Source organism: Furipterus horrens, unplaced genomic scaffold, assembly GCF_987537825.1.
Source record: "Furipterus horrens unplaced genomic scaffold, mFurHor1.1.pri manual_scaffold_4, whole genome shotgun sequence".
Classification (NCBI taxonomy): domain Eukaryota; kingdom Metazoa; phylum Chordata; class Mammalia; order Chiroptera; family Furipteridae; genus Furipterus; species Furipterus horrens.
Window position 1 is genome coordinate 167,901,551 of NW_028327174.1, and position 15,374 is coordinate 167,916,924.

The 15,374-nt window shown below is 39.0% G+C and overlaps 1 long non-coding RNA gene across 1 annotated transcript in view; it reads left to right on the plus strand.

Moving 5' to 3' along the window:
• Nucleotides 1-3,210: 3,210 nt before the first annotated feature.
• The window catches only part of LOC150013234 (uncharacterized), a 37,951-nt gene continuing 25,787 nt past the window's right edge, over nt 3,211-15,374 (plus strand). The window contains exon 1 of the long non-coding RNA XR_016510554.1: nt 3,211-3,351. This is a non-coding gene — a long non-coding RNA (uncharacterized LOC150013234). The remainder of the gene's footprint in view (nt 3,352-15,374) is intronic.

Below are 15,374 nucleotides of genomic sequence, written 5' to 3' on the forward strand. Positions count from 1 at the left end.
TGTCAGGAATTTGGATGCCAATGACTTCAGAAATCCAGAAACCAGTAATTTACAACAACAAAAAGAAACCCGTGTGTGTGCACGTGTGCATGTGTGTGTGTGTGTGTGTGTGTGTGTGTGTGTGTGTGTTTGTCTAGGATATCTATGGAAACTGTGTAATCACAATAACAATAAAAGTAATAACTGCTATCACATAGCACATAACGCTTTGAAAGCAGAAGTGCTAAGTAACTTGCCCAGGGTCACACAGCTCAATGGTGGGAAAGCCAGAATTCCAGTCCACACCCAATGGTTCCAGAGTTTTGCTCTTAATTCTTGGATATACTACTTCTCACTTTTAATTATCTAGTTGGCTCTGCATTGACATAACCAACACATAGCTCAAGTTGTGTTTCTAGATCCCCAAACGACAGGTGGAAAAGAAAACATCTAAATGTAAATAGAAAAATAATTTTTAAATGATGGTTTGCAATTACTTAGAGTACGGTGCAGAACTGGTTGTGTCAATATACGTAGATAAAGAGATGCTTGCTTAATAAGTCTGTATCTCATTTCTTGTTGAATGTCAAGATATTTTTTTAGACCTTAGTGCTTCATTGTTTCAATACCGTTTCTTGCAACTCATTAAAATCTTCCCACAATTAAGCCTTACCTCCCAGCCCCTCCTCAGACTGTAATCTGCACATGCCATCTACAGGCATAAAAAGATGCTGGTTTTCTCCAGGTCAGCCAACAAGACTGCTTAGCTGACTGTCATCCCTGAAAACCCTAAAAGGTAGAGTGGAAGTGGAGTCAAAGGAAAGGGAAATAGCACAAAAACCGGGGACATTGAGAGGGACAGCAGGGGGAATAAAGAAAAGTGGTAACTGAATGGGAGTAAAGGAAACAAAAGTGTAAACTCTATTAATTTAAGAGCTGGGAAAACTTGGAGAGAGTGCATCAATTACAGACTGGAAACAGAAGTTATCTTTTACCTAAATCCAAACCACCATGTGCTCAGGTAAATGATTACAATGCAAAAGGGATTCTTCTAGGAAGATAACCCAGGAAACATGACATAGGCTTTAAAAAATACTACACATCCACAGTAAACCTCCCTTCAAATCCAACAGACTCCTTTGTTTTCTATCTGGTGCTTACATAATACTTTCTTAGTGTAAAATCAAACAAAGAGCCTGCAATTCCATCTCAGGCAAGCCTGTGATAGAAGGAACAGATAGAGAAAATGCTTCTAGTTTTCTCAGCCCCTATTTTAAAGCAGAAGGTTTTGGATTCCCTAGGCCAGGCCCCAAGTGAAAAAAAAAACAAACCTGTCCTCTAAGTGGGGAGCATTTCTCCTGTCCTTCTTACTTTGCTATTACTCACATTCTTTCTTTCTTCGCATGTTTGAGCTTATTGACTGGCTAAAGAATAACACACGTACAATCAAAATTTCACTTTTCATTTTCACTTAGAAAACTAATTCTACCTTCTACCTTCCTCTTGATCACTACTACAACATTTTAGTGCTCCAATAAGTAGTACGGTATGTGGAAAAAGTAGAGATTTTGTAGTCAGGCCAACACAAACCTGGGTTTAAAAGCCTCAAGTGATCAGTGTGTCTTAACTTTAGTTTCCTCCTTCATAAAAAGATGGGTGGGGGAGTGAGACTTAGGTTCCTTCCCTATCTTATGCTGCAGGAATAAATGGGATAAAATATCTTAGGGGACAGGCCCAGAAAAGGTCATTATAAATCTGTTATGTTTCCTTCTCCTCCTAATTTATATGATTAATGCAAAAACTCTGAAGCACTCACTCTTTGTTCTTATTCATTTGTCAGACTTTCCTAGGAGCCTACTGTGTGCCAGATACAGAACTTAATAAAATAGATGTGGTTGTCTCTGTCCCCATGAAACTACAGGGGGTGTGGGGGGTGAGGCACAGAAATGAAACGGCTCACTGTTAAATGAGTGGATGCATTTGCTTAAACTAATGATGGAGTGAAGTTTGAATAAAAATTCCATTAGGGCAAAATAAAATGAAGCTAAATTTAGAGTACTCAGTGAGAGCTTGGGAGCTAGCCCCTGTGTGGATTTAATTCTAGACTCCATCCACCAGTGGACAAGTTTCTGAAATTCTCTGTGCTTCCCTTTTCTCTTCTGTAAACTGGAGACAACAGTAGTTCCTTCTTGGGTTTCTGTGAAGAGTAAAAGCAACACCCCTCCCTAATGCTTCCCGCTTCATTGCGGGCGCTCACTCCATTTACCAAAAGGCTTCCATTTAGCCTCTGGCCATCTCGAGCAGCCAAACTGCCTCAAGGAAGCACCCTTATTCAGAGGTCATCCATGCCCCCAAATAAAAACTGACAGCTCCACCCCCAACCCTCCTAGGACCAAACTAGCAAAAGCATGCTCTGGGCCAAGCTACCTAAAGCACCTTTTGAGGATTTGCCCATTTCCAAGTGTTGACAATCAGGAAAACCAGCACCTCTAGAAGGTGTGGCCCTCTCCTAAGGGAAGTTGCCTAGAATGAGCTGGGTTTCTTGATTAGAATAATGAAGGACTGCTGAGTGCCAAGCTCAGCCAGGATGGTTCTGAAAGCACAGACTTTGCATTCCCACCTGAGTCTGCTGAGAACCTGACCTCCTCCATCTGGTTCAGCTGAGGCAGCAGCCCTTGCAAAAAAAGTCAGAGCTGGAGAGTCAAGGCCCGGGAAGTCCATGGTCTGGGAATCAGCTCGGTGTGGCCAGTGACTGGCAGGAATGCATAATCCACATCCTGACTGTCCTCCTGCACCAGGAAGACCGTGCAAAAGTAAATCGCTAAAGGAAGCAGAAATCATGGATTCTTTCAGCCATGGGTCAATCTGTCCCAAGCATTTGAACCTGAAGGTAAAATGTTACATACAAGTACTAGAAAGACATTTACATATATTCCCTTCCACTCTCCAAAACAGAAACAAAAGAACTCTTAAAGCTTCTTTTTAATAAGAAATGAGCACACGAAATACTCAGCCCAATAATATAAAAATTTACTTCTTAGCTTGATTGTCCTGGACCAGAATCCCCCCTTTCTGTCAGGTTGCAGGCGCTGAGACAGGCCGAACCTGACATAACCTGAAACGAAGCAGCAAGTAGCGTAGCGCGGGTCGCCATGGAAACCGCGGCGGCGATTGGGGCGGATCCCCCACACTGGGAGGGATCGCCCAGGGGCTGCGGGAAAATCACTCGAGTGGCCACTGGGGGTTCGCGAATGAGGAGCGAAGACGGTGACTTCTGATTTCCTGTGACCTGCAAGACCTTGGCCGCTGGCCGGGACCCGGGAAAGGGAAAAAGACAGCTGCTTCTCCGCCCAGAATCTCCATATCGGCCAGGTGAGCAGAATCATCTTTACGGAAACCAAAATCTCACAGGTTAGAAACTCAGACCCCGGTCCCCACTCCTGTCCTGATAAATCAAAATCTCTGCGGCGAAGCCCCGGGATCTGGTTTTAACCAGTTGCTTTATAAGGTTCGGAGGTTGGGAGACACCGGCTTCGCTTAATCTTTTTACTCAACACCCTCCTCCCACCACTCCGTAATGATAAAAGAATTCGCACCCCAGTATCGCCCACAGCGGCTCTGAAAGGCGTTGGAGAGGGGACAGGGGAGGGTCCTTGGAGTTGGAAATGCGGAGCCCCTTCTGTTCCGTGAACGGAGGAGTAAGCTGCTCTTTGCAGGCTTACCGCTTGGGGGCAGCCTCGTTCTTCGTTTCTGTTGGTGCGGAAAGCAGGGGTGTATGGTGTTTATTCCGATTAATTTTGGCTGCAGCGTTGTTAATATGAACTCGTTTAGAAAGCGAAGCGTGGATACCGAGAGATGTCTCCTTAGGACGAATGGGGCTGTAAACGTGAGAAACTCTTAGCTCCAATTCTTGCTTTACACTTAGGGTTGAAAACAAAGGATCTCGGCTTGTAAAGCAATGATGTTCGTATTGAGAATAATGCATGTGCACTAGACCAGGGTTCCCCAGCCCCCGGCGGCGGCCCGTTAGGAACCGGGCTGCAGAGCAGGAGGTGAGCAGCAGGCTAGCCAGCAAAGCTTATCGCGGGACCACATTATTGCCTGAGCTGCGCTTCCTGTCTCTGCCACCCCCACCCCAATCCCCTCGGCGGAAAAATTGCCGTGAAACCGGTCCCTGGTGCCAAAAAGGATGGAGACCGCTGCACTAGACAACACAATTCTCAGCCTTCTGAGCCTTATCCTTTATTGGGAATTCAGGTGAGACCTCAGGATTAACTCAAACAGCCCCACTCCTGGCTGGACTTGAAAGCTAGGCCTGGACCCCGGGAAACCAGGAGCTGCTTCTGCTCACTTGGAGGAGGCAGCATGGTGGTGAAATGCGGGAATGCCCTAATGGGAATCCCGGTAGTATAGGCCTCCCTGACAGTAAAGCCGGGACCTGTAATGATTGCACAGCTTCCGTTACAGGTGGAGGAGGCTCAGTTCAATAGGGGGATAATCTATGGGTCTCTGGTACCCTATGCGTTTACCATGCCTTTTAATGATAACCTGTTATAGGTCTGACTTCTGTGTTATTACTGCATAACAAAATAAGTAAGAGTAGCTTGTTCTACTTTAGCCTAGAATGTACTTCAAACTTATAAATTCTGATGCATTGTTAAAACAGGTGAAGGGAGTGAGATGATTAAGACCAAGTGAACAGACCAGAACATGTCCTTTGGGGTGATGGTTTTACACAGGAAAGGGGCCCACAGTCAAATAAGTGTGTAAAACATTTGATTAAATGTATTCCTTTATGACAGGGTTTTTTTTTTTCTGAAGGTTTTCTAACTTAGCATGTATTGTGACTCTAAGATAAAGCGACTGCATGCAGCATTTCTCATACTCCCCATGGCACCTTATTTCTAAGACAGGTGCAGAGCCACTATTCTGCAGGGCATGCCTTGGGAAACACTAAGCTGGAGTAACAGCAACCTCCTACCAAGTCTGTGTAAGGTGGGATGGTACAGAGACGTTGGACACTTCAGTTTGTCAGCATGGTGATGGCAAACTAGATTTGGTCTGTCTTCTTCAGGGAGAGGGATGGGAATGGTCACTTGAAACACAGAGGATAAAGAAGTAAATTGCCGGAAGGACATGTCAACAATTATGTTTCAGGTGCTTGACATTCTTTAGTTTACAGGCAGACCTCGTTTTATTGCACTTCACAGATGTAGTGTTTTTTTTTTAAATTGAAGGCAAGGTCCTCCACCAGCCAAAAGATAATGGCGTGTTTTATTGGGATAATCTGGCATGAACCTGTAATATCTTGAGGTATGCCTGTATTTAATCCTTACAACCACTTTCTCAGACAGATATCAGTTTATCCCCAGAAAAAGAAACTGACAATAATTATTCAAATACCACATCCAAGCTTGCGTAGGCAGGAAGCAATAGAGCTGATACTTGGAGCCAGATCTTCCTTAGTATATGACAGAACCCAGACCGAGCACCAGAGTCAGCCAGCAGAGGATGGGGATAACAGCTGGTTTCATTTTCATGCTCACCAAATAATTAATTAGTGTTGAAAAGTGGGAGGAGAGAGAGGCAGTCGACTTTCAAATAGTGAGCAGAAGAAAGCCCCCAGTGTCAGCTTTTGATGGTGGGCAGGAAGTAAGCCTTCTTCAAAAGATACATGGTCATGAAAAATTAGAAAATTTATTAGAATAGCATCAAAGCAGTGACTTAGTGACTTAACAGAATTTGCATAGAGTCAGAGCAGAGAGTCAAGTTTGACTTCGAATTTCCTGGTTTTGTTGAGTTGGAGAAGTAATGCCATTTAGTCAGGCTTGGCAACAGGAGAACCGGGTATTTTTGTCATTTAAAAAACTTCCAAATTTTGTTTTGTTGGAAAGAGAATGAGTTAACCTTAATTAGAATGAACCTGAAGAACCAGTGGGATATTTAGGTGGACCAAAAACAGGTGTGAAATTGGGGCTGGATTCTGGATTATACCAGTTTGGATTGCAGACGTTATTTAAATCATTGGCATAGATAGGATCAGCTGGGAGGAAATGTCTTGTGAATAAAAAGGACAAATATTTTGGGACACCAGAGTAGAAAGCAATTTTGAAGGTGACACAGATGGTCCTTTAAACTTTTTCTGAGTTTCCTGTCCTTTGCCATGCTCTACACCAACAGAGCAATAGCTATATTGTCCACAAAATAAAAAATTGAAATAGCAAAGTACAGTGGGATTTCTTTGTGCTGAGACTAAGTTTCCAGAAAGCATTATGACCTTTTAGAAGCCCAGGAAACTTCTTATGCTGTAGCTTCACCGTCAGAAGAAAGGCTGAATCCCTAGAATGAATGAATCAAAATAAACTATAAAAGTCTGCATTGAGCTTGCTCTTAAACGCTTGCTATCATGTGCATCCCATAGGGCTCACAAAAAGGCCCATTTAAGCACAACAAAGATGCTTTCTGGAGTTCAGGAGGCTGCGAGGTCACCTGGTGGAGTTTCTCCTAGAGGGCTCCTCTTCCTATCAATAGACACTTCCAGAACGCGTTTTAGTCTGCAGATCTGGCCCAGAGTTAGCCAGACTCAGAGCACATATGTCTGAGAGAGCATAACGTGGCAGCATCGCTGTGTGAAACTGAATAAGCCCCAATGAAAGTGAGGATCAAAAATAAGAAGCTGGGAAAGGCTCACACACTCAGTTGCTGAAAGAACGGGGCCTGGAGTCTGGTACTTTCATGTGTGGTTACAGTGATTAACTAGCAGGTGTAACTAGCGGGTGTCAGAAAAGACCTGACAGCTCTTAGACTTGAATAACTTTTTTATAACAGGCAGTACAACCTTCAAAAACAAGCCCTGTACACATTAGCTGTCACTCCCATCCTCCATTCCCCAGGTCCTTGAAAATGAGTAATTCACTTTCTATTTTTGTTGTTCTTGTTGTTTTCTCTTTTTTAAAAAATGTAATCTTTATTTTTTTTAAATCTACTTTGTGAACTTACCAAGTCTGGACATTTTATAACCATGGAATTATAAATATGTGTCTGGTTTTTCTTTCACCTGGCATAGTGGTTTTAGGACTTATTGATGTTGTAGCCTGCACCAGTCCCTCATTCTTTTTCACGGCTGAATGGTATTATATAAGTGGAGATCCCATATTTTGTTATTCCATTCATCAGCTGATGAACATTTGGGTAGTTTCCACTTTGGGGCTGTTATGGATAATGCTTTTATAAACCTTCATGTGCAAAATTTTTTGTGTGAACATATGTTTTCAGTTTTCTTGGGTATATGCATAGAAGTAGAATTGCTGGGTTATATGGTAACTGTAACATTTTGAGAAACTGCCAGACTTGCATGAGGTTCCCAATTTCTCCATACCCTCACCATCTTTTTTAAAAAAATAGCAATCCTAATAGGTGTAAAGTGGTATTTCATTTCATTTTTATTTGCATTTCCTTAAAGACTAATGCTGAGCATCTTTTCATGTGTTTATTGAACCTTTGTATACCATCTTTGGAGAAATATTTATTCATATCAATTACTCATTTTAAAATTGGGTAGTTTTTATTTTTGAGATGTAAAATTTCTTTATATATTCTAGATACTAGACTCTTATTAGATGTATGATTTGAAAATACTTTCTCTCATTCTGTACATTATCTTTTTCACTTTCTTGATGGTGTCCTTTGAAGCACCAAAATGTTTAATTTTGATGAGTACCAATTTATCCATTTTTAATTTTGCTGATAGTGCTTTTAGTGTCATTTTAAAACTATTGCCTAATTTTTAAAACTATTATCTAATTCAAGGTCACTAAGATTTGTGACTCTATTTTCTTTTAAGAGTTTTATAGTTTTGGCCATTACCAGTGTGTCTCAGTTCGTTGGGCGTCGTCCTACAAACAGAAAGGTCACAGGTTCAATTTTGGTCAGGACACATGCCTGGGTTGCAGGTTCAGTCCCCAGTTGGGGAGCATATGAGAGGCAACCTGTCGATGTTTCTCTCTCACATTGATGTTTTTCTCCCTCTCTTTCTCCCTCGTTTTCATCTCTCTAAAAATAATAAATAACAATATTTTTTAAGAAGAGTTTTATAGTTTTGGCTCTTACATTTAGGTTTTGATCCATTTTGAGTTAATTTTTATACAATGTGAGGAATGGGTCCAACTTCATTATTTTGTATGTGGTTATCCAGTTGTCCTAGTACGATTTGTTGAAAAGACTATTCTTTCCCCTTTGAATTGTCTTGGTACCTTTGTCAAAAATCAATTGTTCATAAATGTATGGGTTTATCTCTGAAGTCTGAATTAAATTCCATGGGTTGATCTTTCTATCCTTATGCTAATACCACACTGCCTTGATTACTGTAGCTTTATATTAAGTTTTGAAATCAGGAAGTGTGAGTGCTCTTTGTTCTTTTTCAAGATTGTTTTGGCTATTCTGGATCCTTTGCATTTTAATACGAAATTTTAGGACCAGCTTGCAATTTCTGTAAAACAGGCAGCTGGGATTTTGATAAGGATTGCCTTGAATCTAGAAATGAATTTGGGGAGTATTGCCATCTTAAAAATACTGAGTCTTCTAAGCCATGACCATAGACTGTCTTTCCATTTATTTAGATCTTCTCTAATTTCTTTCAATGATGTATTTGTTATTTACAGTGTACAAGTCTGGTATTTCCTTTATTAAATTAATTGCTGGGTGTTTTATCGTTTCTGATGCATTGTAAATAAAATTGTTAATTTAATTTTTGGATTATTTATTGCTAGTACATAGAAGTAGAATTCATTTGTTTATATTCTCTATCCTGCAACCTTATTTAACTCATTTATTAACCCTCATAGTTTTTTTAATGTATTCTGGAGAATATTTTATATAAAAGTTCGTGTCACAGGAGAATAGAATAGCTTTAATTATTTCCAATTTATCTGTCTATTATTTTATTTCCTTGCTAATTGCCCAGACTAGAACCTAGTATAATGTTGAATAGAAGGGGCAAGAGAAGACATTTTTATTTCTGATCTTTGGGAGAAAGTTCTCAGTTTTTCCCGTTAAGTATGATGTTAACTGTGGGTTTTTCTTTCTTAGATGCTCTTCACAAAGCTGAAAAAGTTTTTCTTTTCTTATTTGTTAATTTTTTCTATCATGAAAATATGTTGGGTTTTCACATATTGAATCAACTTTGCATTCCTGGGATAAATCCCACTTGATCATAGTGTATATCCTTTTTATATGTTTCTGGAGTCTGTTTGCTTATATTTTACTAAAGATTTTTGCCTCTATATTCATAAGCAAAATTGGCCTGTTTTGGGATCAGGGTAATGAATTGGAAAGTGTCCCTTCCTCACATAAATAGAATTGACCAGTGAAGCCATCTGGGCCTGGGTTTTTATTTGAGGGGAAGGTTTTGATTACTGATTCAATTTCTTTTTTATAGGCCTACTTAGATATTCCATTTCTTCTTAATCCAATTTGGTAGTTTATATCTTTCTAGAAATGTATCCATTCCTTCTAGGTTATCTAGTCTATGAGCATACAATTGTTTATAGTATTCCTTTATAATACTTCTTATGTCTGTAAGGTCAGAAGTAGTATCTTTCATTCCTGATTTTAGTAATTTTATTTCCTCTTATTTTTTTTTTTCAGTCTAGCTAAAACTTTGCCAGTATTGTTTATCTTTTCAAAGAACCAAGTTTTGGTTTCATTGATTTTTCTCTATTCTCTATTTCATTTATTTCTACTTTAATATTATTTTCTCAATTCTGTCTGCCTTGGGTTTAATTTACTCTATTTTTCTCTAAGTTCTTAAGGTGGTTGGTTAGGTTACTGATTTGAGATCTTTTCTTTTTTAATATAGACATTTATAACTATAAATTCCTCTCTAAGCACTGCTTTTGTTGCATCATATAAGTTTTTGTGTTTTTATTTTCATTTATTTCAGTGTATTTTCTAATTTCCCTTGTGATTTTTTTCTTTGATACACTGGTTTAAAAGTGTGTTGTTTAACTTCCATGTATTTATGAATTTCTCACATTTTCTTTAGATACTGAGTTCCAACTGTGGTTGGAAAACATATTTTGTATGACTTTACTTTTAAATATATTGAGACTTGCTTTATGGCCTAATATATGATCTATCCTGGAGCATGATCCATGTGTATTTGTTAGAGAAAATGTATTCTGCTGTTGTTGGAGATAGTCTTCTATAAATGTCAGATAGTCTAGTATTTTTCAGGGACTTATTTTCTTGTTGATCTTCTGTTTCTTGGTTTACCCATGATTAATAATGGGGTACTGAAGTCTCCAATTATTATTTTTAAATTGTCTATTCTTCAAATTTGTCAGTTTTTGCTTCATGTGTTTTAGGGCTTTACTGTTAGATGTATATATGTTTATAAATGTTGTGTTTTAATGGATTGAGTCTTTACCATTATAAAATATTCCTTGTCTCTATTAACAATTTTTTGTATATTTTATTAATTATGTTGTTAGAATAGTTCCAATTTTTTCCCCCTTTGCTCCCTTCTGCCCAGTACGCCCCATCCCCCAGCAATCCCACCCCTCTTTGTCCATGTCCATGGGTTGTGCATGCAAGTTCTTTGGCTTTACCCTTTCCTATATTATTCTTTTTTAAAAAATTAATTAATTAATTTTATAACAATAAAAAATAACAATTCCTCCCTCTCAGACTTAAGACCCTTCATAATCTTATAAAGGACAATGGTCAAAGGTCTCGTGCTCCTCTAGCTGCTTCAAGCTGGACATGGTCGTCATCCTACCTACCCTTGGGTCCAGAGATCCCTAATAAGAGTGGGTGTGTGGAGGGGAGGGTAGCCTTCCCATATGGGGAAGGATCTTGCAGACTACAGGTCAGTTGGCTGTCCCCGGACCATGGCATGCTTGGTTTAACAGGCTGGCATCCTTGTTGTATTCCGGGAGTCTATTAACAATTTTTGCTTTACGATTTATTTTGCCCGATATAGGTATTGTTAGTCCATCTTTCATAGTGTTACTTCTTTGATGATCTGTTCTTTTACTTTCAACCAGTTTGTGGCCTTGCATCTAAAGTGCATTGCCTGTAGATAGCATATAGTTGGTGGTTCTGCCTGTATCTGCCTTTAACTGGCATTTAGTCCACATACATTTAATATAATTACTGAAAAGATAATACTTGCACCTGCCATTTCCCTATTTGTTTTCTATGTCTTATGTCCCTTTTGTTCCTCTCTTCCTCCATTGCTGTCATCTTTTGTCCTAAATATATTTCTAGAGTACCATTTTAATTTTCTTGTCATTTATTCTCCTATAAATCTTTTGAGTTGTTTTTTAGTAGCTGCCCAGGGGGTTATGGTTAACATCTTGATGTATAATAATCTGGTTCATATTAATACCAACTTTATTTCAATGGTATACTTTGCTCCTATATAGCTTTGTGCTCCTGCCCCCACATTGGTGGTCGTATTGTGCCCCACATTTGTGTTGTTATTGAAATACACATTGCATCCTTAAATACCATGTAGCCATCAACACAGATTTATAATCATTGTTTTGTTTTGGTTTTTTTTTTTTTTTTTTTTTTTTTTTTTGTAGTTTCCTTTTAAATAACATAGGGGAAAAGAATTACCAGCAAAAAAATATTTATCTAATTTGTTACCTTTACCAGTTTCTTCATGTACATTGGAATTACCATCTAGTGTTCTTTTTCTTTTTTCATTTCAGGTTGAAGAATTACTCCTAATATTTCTTTCAGGAAAGATTTGATGGTGACAAACTCTTTGTTTATCTGGGAATATCTTAATTCCAGCTTCGGTTTTTGAAGGGTAGTTTTGCTGGCTACAGAATTCTTGGTTGACAGTCTTTTTTTAGAACTTTGAATATATCACCCACTGCATTCTGGCCTCTATCTTTTCTAATGTGAAATCAGCTGTTAATCTTCCTAAATGTTTCTTGAATGAAGAATCACTCCCTCTTGCAGCTTTCAGGATTTTCTCTTTCTTTTTCAAGTGTTTGATTATGATATGTCTAAGTGTGAAACTCTTGAATTTATCATTCTTGGAGTTGGTGAAGCTTTTTTGAATGTGTAATGTTTTTTGTCAAATTTGAGATAGTTTCAACCATTTCTTCAAATATCTTTCTGCCTCTTTCTCTTCATTCCTTCTTGGACTCCCATTGTGATTATGTTGGCACACTTGATGGTGTCTCACAGACCTCTTAGGCTCTGTTTATGTTTCTTCAGGTTTTTTTGTTTTTTTCTCTTCCTCAGGCTAGATAATATCAATCAACCCTCAATCAACCTATATTCAAATTTTCTAATTCTTTCTCTAGTTCATATCTGTTGTTGAGTCCATCAACTGAATATTTTATTTTAGTTATTGTACTTTTTGAATCCAACGTTTCTACTTCATTCTTTTTATAATTTCTATCTCTATTGATATTATTTATTAGGAAAGACATCATTCTCATACATTCATTTAGTTATTTAGACATGATTTAGACATATTTAAAATCTTTACTACATGGTTTAAAGTCTTTGTCTAGTAAGTTTAACATCTGGCCACCCTCAGGGTCAGCTTTTATGTATTTCTCCTCCTCCTACCCTCCTTCTGTTTATTGGTCTGCTTTCTTCTTCTTTTGAATGTCTCGTTATTTTTGTTATTGAAAACTGTACATTTTAAGTGGTATATTATAGAAGCTCTGAAATTCAGAATTTCCTCCTCCACAGGGTCTGTTGTTGTTTGTTTATTGTTTATTTAGCCACTTCTCTGAACTAATTACATTAAGTCATGTGTAGATACCGAAGTCTGTGCTTGCTTAGATTAGTTGTCAGCTTATGATTGGGCAGAGATTTCTGTCAATATTGGGAACCAATAATTCTTCCAGTTTTTGCAGAGGGGCTGCATGTGTGAGTGCGTGTGTGTGTGTGTGTGTGTGTATGTGTTAGAGCATGTTTTTAACATTCAGCCAGGCAGTTGACAACTCTGCCTTAACTTTCAGTTCTTGCTTACAAAAAGCCTCAGGTAAGAACTTAGGGCCTTCCCAGGTCTTTCTGGAACATGTGCATAGCCCTTTGTTTGCTCTTGGCTTTCTAAGTTCCTAGCAATGTATCAGCTTTTCAAAGGGCCCTATGGACATCTCATTCCCCAGATTTTCCTTTTAAGCTTTTTAAAAAGCCTACTTTTTGTCACAACTATTATTCAGTACTTTAGGCATTTTTGAAATTAAACAACCCCTGGAGAAAGGCTTTCCTTAGAGCAAGCTTCGAGTCAGGTTGAATCAAGACAGCATTGCAAGTGGAGTCTTCTAGGGAACCATTAGATAAGTCAGATAATGACAGTTCTCTGAGGATGAGGCTTGGAAAGACCTCCAAACCTTTTCTTTTCTCCTTTGGCTTTCAGGCTGCTGGTTTTCATCATAATTATGGGTTATCAGTTTGCAAGGAAAGGTACCACAAAGCTGGAGAAAGGAGGATGAGAATAAGGAGAGTTAAAGTGTTACAAAGCTTCTGTTCTTATTAGGTTCTATTGTTTTTCCTTTTTTGCTATTTTTAAATATATTTTTGTTTTTCAATTATAATTGGCATACAATATTATATTAGTTTCAAGTGGTATCAATTCTTTTTCTTGAATAAATGTTCCCCCAATTGCTGTAAGTCTGGTTAATTTCCAGAGTTCTAGAAAAGTTGATTCTGACACTCTTTGCCATTTTTTTATGAATAGAGAATTTTTAAATGTTATTATTCTGTCACTTGTCACCTGACCTTTTAAAAGTTTCTCTCTGAAGATTGACAGAAAGGAGGGCAAGAGTGGAGGTAGGGAGACCAGTTAGATGATTGCAGTAGTTCAGATGACAGATGATGATAGTGATTTGGATTAGCATGGTATTAGTGTAGGTGGTTAGTAGTAATTGGATTCTGGACATATGTGAAGATGGTTGCAGGCTCTGCTGATGAATTGGATATAGCATGTAAGAGGTAGACTCTGAGCGAGGATTCTGAGCAACTAGAATCTTATTCGTCTGCTTAAATAGGGAAGACTAAGGTGAGCATGGGAAACAGGCAGGAATCTAGAGACCTGGGTGAGAGCTGAGGAGAAGGCCAGGGTAACAGGAATCTTTTTCTGATGGCTCTTCCTAGAGCATGTTAACATCGTGATTCCTTCAGTGGCCCCAAGACCCCGTCAGCCTAAAAACAACCTAACACTGGTTGTTCCTGCCCATGGTACCCTTGGATCAGAGGGAGGCAAAACAACCAGAGCTTCATAACTTTACTCTTCCTAGAACTTGCCAAAAAAGATACTAATTTTGGGGGAGTTTTCTCTAAGTGGTACTTTTGGAGACTGACAGAAATAAAGCTTTTCCCTTTCCTCTTTCTTCTTTTTTCCACTTAGATTCTAATTACAACACAGATACTAATGAAAGATCTTTGTATATATGAAAAGCAGAAGGAAAAAAAACTCAAATTTCTGAGGAAAACTGGGACTCAGATTCTTTGGGGTTGGATCTGGGATAGGAGGAACATGGGGTGAAGAGCAGGGTGGAGCCAGGGCAGGAACAGGAAGGATATGAGCGGTATGTGGGGAGGTCCAGTAGCCAAATAGGCCTTCTAGCCACAGAGTGAGGGGTGGGTGGGCAGTTGGGGGTTGTGGTACAGAGTAGCCCTTAGACCCTCCATTTTTCAGATTCATCTCCTGACCACAGCTACAGATTTTAACTGGCTTCTGACTCTAGAGCCAGGGAGCAGAGAACAGGTGGAGAAAGGATATCAGAGCCATCTGAATTAGGGAAAGAGGGCCCAATCTAGAAAAACAGAGGGCAAAGACATTCCAACAGCCCCTATTTCAGTGGTCACCATGTTGCTGAGCATGTGGCCAGGATTATTCCTGAAAGGCTAATTAATACTGGGTCCCTGAGATTCAATCAACAACAGAGCCTAGGAAACATATTGTATAAAGGTCTCTCTGCCTTCAACAAGGAGCCTGTGAAAGAGATCCTTGAGAAGAGGAAGGGGCCTTGAGTAAAAAGGATTAGAGAAGGGATATACCAGAGGAGGGAATTTAGGGGGATAAACACTATATAGTCAAATTTAGCTTATGCATTGATCGAATGACTTGGTTCTCATGACTTGGAGAAGTGATGTAGAAGATCATAGAAAGTGTAGCCAATGCCACCTTCAAGTATGTCTCCTTTTACGTACTTTTAGGAAGATCTGATCAGCGCTGGAACTTTATTTGTCTTCCCTGGGATAATTTTTCTGGGCTGTGCTAAATCCTCGTGAAGCAGAATGCTCCTTGCTTCCCTGTTTTGTATTTTTATATAAAGACAAGGCCACCATTTATGATATATCATTTGTTCTCTAGAATTCACTTCATTTGGGCATTTTATTTCAAAAGAGTTTTTTCT